Below are 14,434 nucleotides of genomic sequence, written 5' to 3' on the forward strand. Positions count from 1 at the left end.
GGAACTTCGCCGCCGGAACATGGATGCACTCCACACTCCTATCATTGGAGAAACCCCCGAGGCCCGAGCCTTGGAGGACGCACGCTTGGCTAACTTGGCCGAGTGCACTCGACTAGAGAATCTCCAGCGAATTCTTGACGGGCGAGCGCGTCAACGGGCTCCAGAATCCAGTCGATGTCAACTCTTTCCGCCCCCGCAGGTATATCGTACTCCGATTCAGAATTTGGCGGTTGCGGCCCGTATAGCAGAGTCGATTCATCCCTCCCAGTCAGAGGCTGGCAGAGGCTTGTTGCAAATCAGAGCGTTGCTCCGGGCAGCGGGAGACCAGAATTCCGCTGTTTCTCCGTCACGGAACAGGATCCACAGTCGATCCGTCGCAGCGGATACAGTCCAGTTGGCTCACAGCCCAAGATCGCCTCCGAGGCGTGAGGGACGTGGAGACCGGCGTGATCAGTACAGAAGGAATGAGGAGTATGATCACCGATTCGATCGTGATGATCAACGTCGAGTGCCAACCCCTCCCCCGAGGAGTGGATCATATGTGCCTCGACAGCAGGTGGACAGACGCCCTCATAGTGTTGGGCGGAGAATTCCAGTCGACCCCAGGGAACCAGGCTTTGATGCGAGATCCATTCTCGTTCAAGGTTTGGTCAATAGGAATAGATCTCACCGAGAAGGCCACGACAGAGATGCACCTACCAGTAGCAGAGTACATGTTTCAGGGCCGGAGTGTTTCAGTCGAGCCATCAGAGCCGCTGTAATTCCTCCCAACTTCAGGTTGGTGACTGGAGTTAGTAAGTTCACCGGTGAGTCCAAGCCCGATACTTGGCTCGAAGATTACCGAGTGGCTGTCCAGATTGGTGGTGGGAACGATGAGGTAGCCATGAAGCACCTGTCTCTCATGTTAGAAGGCTTGGCTAGAGCGTGGCTGAATCAGTTAGCACTCAGCAGCATTTACACTTGGGAGGATCTCTCCCGAGTGTTCGTCACCACATTTGAAGGAACATGCAAGAGACCTGCAGGCCTTACGGAATTGCGGTCTTGAGTGCAGAAACCGAATGAAACTCTGAGGGATTACATCCAGAGGTGGATCAGATTGTGTCACACAGTTGAAAATGTACCAGATCATCAAGCAGTTTGTGCCTTTAAAGAAGGCGTTAAGTACAGAGAATTGAATCTGAAGTTCGGTCGAACCGGAGAGATGTCTCTGAATCGGATGATGGAGATTGCCACCAAATACGCTAATGGTGAAGATGAGGATCGACTCCAGAGTGGCAAGCATAAAGCAGTCGCCCAGGAAACCGGAGGAAATTCCAGTCGGAAACAGAAGCGGAAAGCCGAGCCAGCCGCTCCTGGGGAGGCCCTGGCCGTAACCCAGGGAAAATTTAAGGGAAAACCCAAAGGACCTTGGAACCCCAAGAAAGTTGAAGACCAAGATGGAAATGATGTTTTGGTTCTACCGTGTCACATCCACACCAAGAAAGATGAAGAGGGTAGACTCATTTACCCAAAGCATACCACTCGACAGTGTCGGCTTCTGATCCAGAAGTTTCAGGGCCAGCAGTCCAAAGATAAGGAAAAGGAGTCGGACAAAGTTGAGGACAAGGAAGATAGTGACGATGGGTACCCCCAGGTCAATTCCACCCTGATGATTTTTGCTGATGTTGAGAGCAAAAGTCGACTGAAGGTTATTAACCGTGAGGTAAATATGGTTGCTCCGGCAACACCCAATTATCTGAAGTGGTCCCAGACTGCCATCACATTCGACCAGTCTGATCACCCTACGCACATTGCCACCCCTAGGAGGCAAGCTCTGGTGGTCGACCCAGTTGTCGAAGGCACTCGACTAACCAAAGTCCTGATGGATGGAGGCAACGGTTTGAACATACTGTATGAAGAAACATTGAAAGGGATGGGCATTCCGATGTCCAGGCTCAGCACCAGTAACATGAGTTTCCATGGAGTCATTCCTGGGAAGAAAGCCGAGTCACTCGGCCAAATTGCTCTTGATGTGGTTTTTGGTGATTCCAAGAATTACCGCAAGGAAAAGTTGACATTCGAAGTTGTGGATTTCCAAAGTGCTTATCACGCTATTTTGGGCAGGCCAGCTTATGCACGCTTCATGGCTCGACCATGTTATGTGTATCTCAAATTGAAGATGCCTGGTCCCAAAGGTGTGATCACTGTTACAGGCAATCGGAAGAAAGCAGAAGAGTGCTTTCAGAAAGGCTCAAAGATTGCTGACGCTCAGATGGCGGTGGTCGAGCTGCAAGAGTATCAGAAGACGGCAGATCCGAGTGAGTTGCTACGAGCTAAGAAGCCTGCTTCAGAATCAGCTTTTCAGTCGTCCAGTGAAACGAAGGCAGTTCACATTCACCCGACCGATCCAAACGCTGCTCCGACTCACATCTCAATGATGGTCGACTCCAAATAGGAAGAAGCGCTCCTCCAGTTCCTCCCTGAGAACTGGGACATCTTCGCATGGAAGCCTGCTGACATGCCTGGAGTTCCCAGGGGGTTGGCTGAGCACCGTCTACGAGTCGACCCAAAATTTAAACCTGTGAAAGAACATCTTCGACGGTCCGCCGTCCAGAAGAGGAAGGCCATTGGCGAGGAGGTGGCTCGGCTCTTAGCAGCGGAGTTCATCCGAGAAATTTACCACTCCGAGTGGCTTGCCAATGTTGTCATGGTCCCCAAGAAGGACAAGTCACTTCGCATGTGCATTGATTTCAAGCATATCAATCGGGCCTGCCCGAAAGATCATTTTCCTCTCCCCCGCATCGACCAGATAGTCGACTCGACTGCGGGATGTGAGCGTTTGTCTTTCCTAGATGCCTATTCCGGGTACCATCAGATCCGTCTGTACGGGCCCGACGAGATCAAAACAGCTTTCATCACTCCATTCGGGTGCTTCTGTTATGTCCCCATGCCATTCGGCCTCAAGAATGCCGGAGCCACGTTCAGGAGGATGATTCAGAAGTGTTTGCTCACTCAAATCAGTCGGAATGTGGAGGCATACATGGATGATATTGTGGTCAAGTCATGGAAGGGTTCCGACCTGCTGACTGACCATGCTGAAACCTTTGCCAACCTCAGGAGGTATGATATCAAGCTCAATCCGTCAAAGTGCACGTTCGGAGTTCCAGGTGGGAAGTTACTCGGTTTTCTCGTTTCCGAACGGGGAATCGACGCCAATCCTGAAAAAATTGGTACTATACTCCGGATGAAACGTCCTGTGCGTGTGGATGACGTCCAGAATCTTACAGGATGCTTGGCCACTTTAAGTCGATTCATCTCTCGCCTCGGTGATAAGGCATTGCCTCTTTACCGACTGATGAAGAAGTCCGACAAGTTCGAGTGGACTCCAGAAGCTGATGCAGCGCTTACAGAGCTCAAAGCTCTGCTCTCCACCCAGCCGGTGCTTGCTGCCCCAATCAGCAAGGAGCCTTTGCTGATTTACATTGCAGCCACAGGACAAGTTGTCAGTACAATACTTACGGTCGAGCGGGAAGAAAAAGGAAAGGCCTTCAAAGTTCAGCGCCCAGTATATTATGTTTCTGAAGTTTTGACTCCTTCAAAGCAAAGATATCCTCATTACCAGAAGCTTGTATATGGGATTTATATGACCACGAAGAAGGTTGCACATTACTTCTCTGATCATTCCATTACAGTCGTCAGCGACGCTCCACTATCAGAGATTTTGCACAACAGAGATGCAACTGGTCGAGTGGCCAAATGGGCGATTGAACTTCTTCCCCTAGATATCAAGTTTGAGGCAAAGAAAGCTATCAAGTCCCAAGCAATTGCAGATTTCATCGCCGAGTGGATCGAACAGCAACTTCCAACTCAAGTTCACTTGGAGCACTAGACCATGTTCTTCGATGGATCTAAGATGCTGAATGGTTCCGGTGCTGGGGTAGTATTGGTTTCCCGCCGAGGAGATAAGCTTAGATATGTTCTCCAGATTCACTTCGATTCTTCCAATAATGAAGCAGAATATGAAGCACTTCTGTATGGGTTGCGCATGGCCATTTCACTCGGCGTCCGTTGCCTCATGGTCTATGGCGACTCAGATTTGGTGGTTAATCAGGTGATGAAAGAATGGGACGTCAGAAGTCCAGCTATGACTGGTTATTGCAAGTTAGACGCTCCACTATCAGTGAGAAAGTTAGAGAAGAAATTCGAGGGGTTAGAGCTTCATCACATCCCCCGACTGAAAAATCAAGCGGCTGATGATTTGGCAAAGATAGGCTCCAAGAGAGAAGCCATCCCCAGCAATGTGTTTTTGGAACACATCCACTCTCCATCAGTCCAAGAAGATCCTTTTACAGATGAAGCCCCGCAGCCAAAGAGTGCCACAGATCCGACTGAAGTTGAAATTCTGATAGTGGTCGACCTAATCATGGAAGTTTTGGCAATCACCCCTGACTGGACGATACCGTACATCGCGTATATCCTGCGAAAGGAACTCCCGGAGGACGAAGAAGAGGCTCGACAGATTGTCCGTCGATCCAAGGCCTTTACAGTCATAAAGGGACAATTGTATAGAGAAAGCGCGACTGGAGTCGGTCAGAAGTGTATAACACCAGAAGAAGGTCAAATAATCCTTGATGATATCCACTCGGGGACCTGTGGTCATCATGCGTCCTCTCGGACCATTGTGGCTAAAGCATACCGAGCGGGATTTTACTGGCCAAGAGCGAATGAAATGGCAAAAGAGATAGTCGACAAGTGTGAAGGGTGCCAGTTCTACTCCAACATGTCGCACAAGCCTGCATCAGCCCTGAAGACCATTCCACTCATCTGGCCCTTCGCTGTTTGGGCACTGGACATGGTTGGCCCATTGAGAACAGGCAGGAGCGGTTTCACACATGTGCTTGTGGCAGTCGACAAGTTTACCAAATGGATCGAAGCTAAGCCTATTAAGAATCTTGATGCTTGCACTGCTATCAGTTTTGTCAGAGAGTTAACATTCAGATATGGAGTCTCGCATAGCATCATCACCGACCATGGGTCAAACTTTGATTCAGACAAGTTCAGAGCTTTTTGCGCCTCTCAAGGCACACGAGTCGACTACGCATCGGTCGCCCACCCCCAATCGAATGGACAAGCAGAAAGGGAAAATGGTCTGATTCTCAAAGGACTAAAGCCTCGGCTGATGCGTGATCTCAAGCACACAGCAGGCGCTTGGGTCGATGAGCTTCCGTCGGTTCTGTGGGGATTGAGGACTACCCCGAATCGGTCGACTGGAAGAACTCCGTTCTTTCTGGTTTACGGAGCGGAAGCAGTCCTGCCAAGTGATCTACTTCACAATGCACCCCGAGTCGAGCTTTATACCGAAGATGAAGCAGAACAAGCCCGGCAAGATGCAGTCGACCTCCTGGAAGAAGAAAGAGAAATGACTATGATCTGATCGACCATTTATCAGCAAGACTTGCGTCGATTCCATGCCAGAAATGTGAAGAGTCGAGCCTTCCAAGAAGGAGATTTGGTCCTCCGAGTGGATCAACAGAAACCACACAAGCTCGCTCCTACTTGGGAAGGTCCCTTCATTGTCACCAGAGTCCTCCACAATGGAGCGTATCACCTTTACAATGTCGATCGCCAGATCGATGAGCCACGAGCTTGGAATGCAGAACTGCTCCGCCTCTTTCACACTTGAATTCTCTCTCAGATGAGATGTAATAAGAAAAACTTATGTAGTCTATTTATCAAAGACAAGAGCGTTACAAATTTTCATATAATTGTTGTTGCTTTTGTTTGCGTGTGAAATCCCCCAGTGGGTGGCTTAGCTGCGAATCCGTTTCGCCTAAGTTTGTAAAAAAAAATTCTACCGAGTGGCGAGCCAGACTCCCACTCGGAGGCTTAGCTGCAGCCCAGTGCTCGCCTAAGTGTTTAAAAATCCTACCGAGTGGTGAGCCAGACTCCCACTCGGAGGCTTAGCTACAGCCCAGTGCTCGCCTAAGTGTTTAAAAATCCTACCGAGTGGAGAGCAAACCTCCCACTCGGAGGCTTAGCTGCAGCCCAGTGCTCGCCTAAGTGTTTAAAAATCCTACCGAGTGGTGAGCCAGACTCCCACTCGGAGGCTTAGCTGCAGCCCAGTACTCGCCTAAGTGTTTAAAAATCCTACCGAGTGGAGAGTAAACCTCCCACTCGGGGGCTTAGCTGCAGTCCAGTACTTGCCTAAGTTTGAAAATCCTACCGAGTGGTGAGCCAGACTCCCACTCGGAGGCTTAGCTGCAGCCCAATGCTCGCCTAAGTGTTTAAAAATCCTACCGAGTGGTGAGCCAGAATCCCACTCGGAGGCTTAGCTGCAGCCCAGTGCTCGCGTAAGTGTTTAAAAATCCTACCGAGTGGTGAGCCAGAATCCCACTCGGAGGTTTAGCTGCAGCCTAGTGCTCGCCTAAGTGTTTAAAAATCCTACCGAGTGGCGAGCCAGACTCCCACTCGGAGGCTTTGCTGCAGGCCAGTGCTCGCCTAAGTATTTAAAAATCCTACCAAGTGGTGAGCCAGACTCCCACTCGGAGGCTTAGCTGCAGCCCAGTGCTCGCCTAAGTGTTTAAAAATCCTACCGAGTGGAGAGCAAACCTCCCACTTGGAGGCTTAGCTGCAGCCCAGTGCTCGCCTAAGTATTTAAAAATCCTACCGAGTGGTGAGCAGACCTCCCACTCGGGAGGCTTAGCTATAGCCCAGTGCTCGCCTAAGTGTTTAAAAATCCTACCAAGTGGAGAGCAAACCTCCCACTCGGAGGCTTAGCTGCAGCCCAGTGCTCGCCTAAGTATTTAAAAATCCTACCGAGTGGTGAGCAGACCTCCCACTCGGGGGCTTAGCTGCAGTCCAGTACTCGCCTAAGTTTGAAAAAATCCTACCGAGTGGAGAGCAGACCTCCCACTCGGGGGCTTTGCTGCAGTCTAGTACTCGCCTAAGTTCGAAAAAATCCTACCGAGTGGAGAGCAGACCTCCCACTCGGGGGCTTAGCTGCAGTCCAGTACTCGCCTAAGTTTTTAAAAATCCTGCCGAGTGGAGAGCAGACCTTCCACTCGGGGACATAGCTACAGCCCAGTGCTCGCCTAAGTACGGAACACATCCCAACCCGCAAGGACGACAAGGTGCAAATCGACTGCTACCTTCTCCTTCGGAGCTGCACCACAAATACAAAGTTATTTCGAGTGAAGAACAAGTTCCACTCGACAGATAATTCATGAAGATATTCAACGATAAATCAAGTTCAGATAAGATCCAAAGGTCCTAGACCACAGATCAAAGTACTCGAGCCTCCAGCACGACAGAGTTTAACGGTTACAAAATCCACTCGGCATTCCAAGGCAAATTTAAAGTGAAGCATAAAAGTTTTTATTCCTCAGGCGGAGGACTGGAAGGGGTGACGAACTCGTCCAAGTCGATCCCGTCTGCAATGCGAGTGGCAGCAGCAATGAAAGTCTCCATGAAGTCTTGAAAGTTGTGCTTCCTAGAATTGGCAACTTGGATGGCGGCCAACTTTTCTTCGCGTGCCTCCTTGCAGTGGACGCGGACCAGAGATAGAGCGACGTCAGCGCCACATCTAGGAGAAGATTTCTTCCATTCCGCCACTCGACCTGGGACTTCATTCAGTCGATTCATCAGGGACTCAAGGTCATTCTGAAGCGTCGTCCTAGGCCAGAGCGACGTGTCAATCCGCGACATCGCAACCTTCAACCGAGCAAGATAGTCAACAACGCCGGCAACACGAGATTCCAGTCGGAGCACGTTCATAGCAGCCTCGGCCTTCACTGGAGAATTGATGGGGTCCAAGTCTATCTCCGCTCGACTGGTCTCCTCTTCGAAGTTCTGGCAGAATTCTGTAAACACAATTCAAGGATAAGTCAGTGGCTCTACGCAGGTTTGGTAACTGCAAGTCAGTCGGGCCGGAGTAATTACCCTCGAGCATGACGAACAGCTTCTTGGCGAGTCCACCGAGATAAGCCTCCAGTTCGTTCCTCTTCCCCGCCAGTTCACTTGCCTTGTCATTTAGAGCTATATTGCCATTCTTCAGACGGTTGACCTCTTGATTAGCCACGTCGAGAGCAGTTTTCAACCTGGAGTTTTCCTTTTCAAGAGTACCGACTAAAGCCAATTTTTCTTCAGCAAGCTTCCTTCTGTTCAGGGCCTCCTTCTGCGCTTCGACAAGGTCTTGATCCTTCTTCTTCAGAGCCTCCTCCATTTTTTCTTCGAACTAGCAAGTGAGATCAACATCGAGGACGGCCAGAAAGAAAAGACAGTCGACAAAAGCTCACCAGCCATACCTTTTGCTTCGTCCCTCGCCTTCTGCAAGTTCTCCTGAGCAAGCTTCAAGTCAAGGTTCAGCTGGATCTGTTTGTTCTCCAACTCAGTGTAGCGAGCCACAAGTTCGCAGGATTTCTGCAAAAAATCAGTCGATAGACATCCAAGATAAGTTGCTTCTGAGTAACCAAGAGACAATGATGGCGTTTCTAAGACTACAGCCGAATCAAAAAACATTCGACAGTAGTCTCGGGGACTACACCCAGTGGGTGCACTCAGCGTGCCCCCACTGGTTCGACCAAAAAAAAGAAAGAAAAAAATCGACTGCCCGCAGCCGACCGTGTACAGTTCCATTCGACATGGCCTGACCAGACCGAGTGAAGAAGTTCAGCTAAAGCAACACAATATAGAGACTACAGTCGACTGCCAGCAGTCCACCGTAGTCTCGGGGACTACACCCAGTGGGTGCAATTAGCGTTCCCCCACTCGTCAAAAAGATTAATAGACACACCCACTGGGCGTACAGATATAAAGATCTTCAGAAAAGAGATTCTTCAGAAAGCATATCCTAACAGAACAAGCGGTGAATCAACTGACCTGGATGTTGCTCTGAAGAGCTGAGCTCGCGTCATAAGCTGCTTGGCTGGCTTCCCGAACCACCTTCACTTGCTCCATCATGATCCCCGCCAGGCGTATAGCCTCTTTAGCGGCACCCACTTGGTCCTCAGGGACGTGGTGTGTGGCAAAAAGCGAAGGCGGATTTGTAGTCGACGTCGAAGGCCGGACACTCGTCAGAGGTTCAGCGAAGGTCACAGAAACCCGAGTGGTATCACCACCCTCCTGGACTGCGGCCTCAGGCGCCGGAGTAGTTTGTGGGGTCTTGCCAGCCGGCGCCCTCCTGTTCCTTCGTGCCCTCAGCGGCACTTCGTCGTCATCATCAGGGAGGTCAATGACATGAGGAGGAGCTACAAGAAAAATCCAATCAACCGGAATTATAAGAAATCATCAGTTGACTAAAAGCAGAGCATCAGTAATCGTATCGGGGTTGGAGGTAACAGCGTCTTCCATCTCTTGATCATCGTCCTTGGCGGAGATCTCCGAGGTGGCAGCACTGCAAATTTTGAAAGTCAGTCAGCTTATTCAATGAGTCGACCAAGAGTCCGTCACGTTCGACAAAGGAAAACAAATTCTACTATTACCCAGAAATGGTGGGGACAGTCATCTTCATCTTGGGCAGAGCCTTGGGCGGCTTGGACGGCATCGCGCGTGGGTGCTTGGGAGCTTTTTCTGTCGGCGCTGGAGATGAGGTCCGAGGGCGCTTCGACAACTGCCCAACAGGGACAGTCGCCTTACCACGTTCCCACACAGGGTCCTGTGTAAGCTTGGATCGCCGTTCCGAGCGGGGAGGTTCGACTTCTTCCTCCTCCACTTCACTGGAGTCATCGTCGTCATCCCCCTCTCCTTCGCCGTCAGATTCCCACTCTTCTCCCCCTTCTCCACTTTCGCCTCCACTCGCCTCTCCTTCCTCGGCCTGCTCCTGTGCTCCATTGGTGTCGAGTACATCTCAGTAGTGGCCTAGAGGACAACAAACGAGACAAAAGTCAATCGACTGATCCAAAAAGAACAAATAAAGAAAGCAAAGATCACAGTCGGAAACGCAAGGTCAGACCTTGTCCACTTCGTATGTTTGGTCGAGTGGAGGAATCCTCCTGGCTCCTCGGGGGTTGTCCTTGTTCCCTGTGATACTCGACAGCCACCCTTCCAGCATCTTGTCAGTGACCTCCTCTGGGTGAATCCGAGTGGTGTCTTCGAGACCCAAGTACAGCCACATCGGGTGGTCACGAGCCTGAAGCGGTTGGATGCGCCTCCGAAGGAAGACTTCCAACAAGTCCATGCCAGTCACACCCTCGCGGACAAGCTGAACCACTCGACCGACCAGCACCTTGACTTGCGCCTTTTCCTCCGGCGTCACTTTCAGAGAGGCAGGTTTTTGTGCTCGATTCAGAGAAAAAGGGGGAAGCCCGGTCGACTGTCCTGGGGTCACCTGGTCTTTACAGTAAAACCAAGTTGACTGCCACCCATGTACTGACTCGGGAAAAGTGATAGACGGAAAGGAACTTTTTCCCCTTATCTGGATCGCCAGACCCCCGCACAGCTGGATCACCTGCGTCCGTTCATCACTTGACTTGGCTTTCTTGACAGACTGAGAGCGGCAAGTGAAGATGTGCTTGAAGAGTCCCCAATGGGGGCGGCAACCCAAGAAGTTTTCACACAAGGAACGAAAGCAGCAAGATACACAATAGAATTGGGAGTAAAGTGATGGAGCTGCGCTCCGAAGTAGTTCAAGAAGCTCCGGAAAAAAGGATGAGGAGGCAGAGAGAATCCATGATCGATATGGGTGGCGAGGAGGACGCACTCACCATCAAGAGGCTGGGGTTTGACTTCTTTCCCCGGGAGGCGTGCAGATTCGTGGGGAATGAATCCCCCCTCGACCAGATCATCGAGATCATCCTGCCGAATCACCGACGGCATCCAGTCGCCCTGGATCCAATCCTTGGGCAGAGTAGTCCTCGAGGAAGATCCGCCCCGAGCGGACTTCTTCCCCTTCCCCTGCACCGCCGCCTTCTTCGCGTGCTCTAGAGCCGACGTCTTCTCCTTCACCATCGTCACTGGCGAAGCTCGAACAGACCTACGGGACCAAGGTGGGAGCGGAGGTGGCGGAGGATCTTGTGAAGGAAGGGGGAAAAGTGAAGGCGCACTGTTCGGGGGTCCCGAGCCGGCAGCTTATAGGAGGTCGCTTCCGAGTGGCTGACTGGTAGGCCCAGGCAATCCCGTAAAATCCCGCAACGGGCGCGCGTGGTACGTGGCGAAAAAGGCGGCGCAGGGATCGAGGAGCTTCCGTCCTATCCCATCTGATTACTGCGGCCGCCCCCGTCCCGCGCGCTTCCCGAAATTCAAATCCCGCAAAATCCGCGGGCCGCATAACAACTCGTCAAACAGAAGATCCCTTTCACACCGTCACTCGGAACTTCACAAGTAAAGAAATTCACTCGACAAGAGGCCAAGAATGGATCAAGGCGACTAAAATAAGTTGACGACGTCATCCGTGACAATTGATCCAAAACAAGACGTTCATATAACATGAAGAACCAGTCAGAAAGATCCCCAACTCCTTCCCCACTCGAACCTTGATCCATTCGGGGGCTAATGATGAAGCTATGTACCTAGGGTAGGGGCATGGACCTGTCCTAAGTACCCTACCCAAGGACATCCCTAAAAGAAGTCACCTTTCAATCGACTTGGAGGTGTTCCACTCGACAGACTCAAAGACATTCGACCAAGAAGCAATCACTCGACCAAGATCCAACCACTCGACGGCCAGGAGACCTAAAGTCACTCCGCACGTTAACGGTCGGTCATTAAGTAGCTTTTATGGTCATCATAGCACTTTAGTACTAGTGTTATCAGTAACGCCCTACCTTAATGCACACTGAACCAAAAAGATCAAATAAAGAAAGCAAGATCACAGTCGGAAATGCAAGGTCAGACATTGTCCACTTCGTATGTTTGGTCGAGTGGAGGAATCCTCCTGGCTCCTCGGGGGTTGTCCTTGTTCCCTGTGATACTCGACAGCCACCCTTCCAACATCTGGTCAGTGACCTCCTCTGGGTGCATCCGAGTGGTGTCTTCGAGACCCGAGTACAACCACAATGGGTGGTCACGAGCCTGAAGCGGTTGGATGCGCCTCCGAAGGAAGACTTCCAACAAGTCCATGCCAGTCACACCCTCGCGGACAAGCTGAACCACTCGACCGACCAGCAGCTTGACTTGCGCCTTTTCCTCTGGCGTCACTTTCAGAGAGGCGGGTTTTTGTGCTCGATTCAGAGAAAAAGGGGGAAGCCCAGTCGACTGTCCTGGGGTCACCTGGTCTTTACAGTAAAACCAAGTCGACTGCCACCCACGGACTGACTCAGGAAAAGTGATAGACGGAAAGGAACTTTTTCCCATCATCTGGATCGCCAGACCCCCGCATAGCTGGATCACCTGCGTCCGTTCGTCACTCGACTTGGCCTTCTTGACCGACTGAGAGCGGCAAGTGAAGATGTGCTTGAAGAGTCCCCAATGGGGGCGGAAACCAAGAAGTTTTCACACAAGGAAATGAAAGTAGCAAGATACACAATAGAATTGGGAGTAAAGTGATGGAGCTGTGCTCCGATGAAGTTCAAGAAGCTCCGGAAAAAAGGATGAGGAGGCAGAGAGAATCCACGATCGATATGGGTGGCGAGGAGGACGCACTCACCATCAAGAGGCTAGGGTTCGACTTCTTTCCCCGGGAGGCGCGCAGATTCGTGGGGAATGAATCCCCCCTCGACCAGATCATCGAGATCATCCTGCCGAATCACCGACGGCATCCAGTCGCCCTGGATCCAATCCTTGGGCAGAGCAGTCCTCGAGGAAGATCCGTCCCGAGCAGACTTCTTCCCCTTCCCCTGCACCGCCGCCTTCTTCGCGCGCTCCAGAGCCGACGTCTTCTCCTTCACCATCGTTGCCGGCGAAGCTCGAACAGACCTACGGCACCAAGGTGGGAGCGGAGGTGGCGGAGGATCTTGTGAAGGAAGGGGGAAAAGTGAAGGCGCACTGTTCGGGGGTCCCGAGCCGGCAGCTTATAAGAGGTCGTTTCCGAGTGGCTGACTAGTAGGCCCAGGCAATCCCGTCAAATCCCGCAGTGGGCACGCGCGCGGTACGTGGCGAAAAAGGTGGCACGGGGATCGAGGAGCTTCCGTCCTATCCCATCCGATTACTGCGGCCGCCCCCGTCCCGCGCGCTTCCCGAAATTCAAATCCCGCAAAATCCGCGGGCCGCAGAACAACTCGTCAAACAGAAGATCCCTTTCACACTGTCACTCGGAACTTCACAAGTAAAGAAATTCACTCGACAAGAGGCCAAGAATGGATCAAGGCGACTGAAAGAAGTTGACGACGTCATCCGTGACAATTGATCCAAAACAAGATGTTCATATAACATGAAGAACCAGTCGGAAAGATCCCCAACTCCTTCCTCACTCGAACCTCGATCCATTCGGGGGCTAAAGATGAAGCTATGTACCTAGGATAGGGGTATGGACTTGTCCTAAGTACCCTACCCAAGGACATCCCTAGAAGAAGTCACCTTTCAATCGACTTGGAGGTATCCCACTCGACAGATTCAAGATACTCGACCACGAAGCAATCACTCGACCAAATTCCAACCACTCGACTGCCAGGAGATCTAAAGTCACCCTGCACACAAACGGTCGGTCATTAAGTAGCTTTTATGGTCATCATAGCACTTTATTAGGGGCGTTACCGGTAACCCCCAGTCTTAATGTACTTTAAACCCTTGCATTACTGAGGGCTGGAGGGGCCTGGCGAACTCTATATAAGCCACCCCCTTCTCAGTATCAAGGGTTGGCACCCCTGTTATTCATACGCACATAATTCAGTCGACCGCCTCCGGGCACTGAGACGTAGGGCTGTTACTTCCTCCGAGAAGGGCCTGAACTCGTAATCCTCGTGTGCTTACAACTCCTCCATAGCTAAGATCTATCCTCTCCATACATACCCCCCTACATCACTGTCAGAGTTAGAACCACGACAGTACCCAACAGTCTCCTTTGGGTATCCTATGAAGACACATTTCTCCGATTTGGGTTCGAGCTTATCAGGTTGAAGCTTTTTCACATAACCATCGCAGCCCCAAACTTTAAGAAACGACAACCTGGGTTTCTTGCCAAACCACAATTCATAAGGTGTCGTCTCAACGGATTTAGATGGTTCCCTATTTAACATGAATGCAGCCATCTCTAAAGCATAACCCCAAAACAACAGCGGTAAATCAGTGAGAGACATCATAGATCACACCATATCTAATAAAGTGCGGTTAACGTTCGGACACACCATTATGTTGTGGTGTTCCAGGTGGCGTGTGTTGCGAAACTATTCCGCATTGTTTCAAATGAAGTCCAAACTCATAACTCAAATATTCACCTCCATGATCAGATCGTAGAAATTTGATTTTCTTGTTACGATGATTTTCCACTTCACTCTGAAATTCTTTGAACTTTTCAAATGTTTCAGACTTATGTTTCATTAAGTAGATATACCATATCTGCTTAAATCATCTGTGAAGGTGAGAA

Source organism: Triticum urartu, chromosome 2, assembly GCF_003073215.2.
Source record: "Triticum urartu cultivar G1812 chromosome 2, Tu2.1, whole genome shotgun sequence".
Taxonomy (NCBI): domain Eukaryota; kingdom Viridiplantae; phylum Streptophyta; class Magnoliopsida; order Poales; family Poaceae; genus Triticum; species Triticum urartu.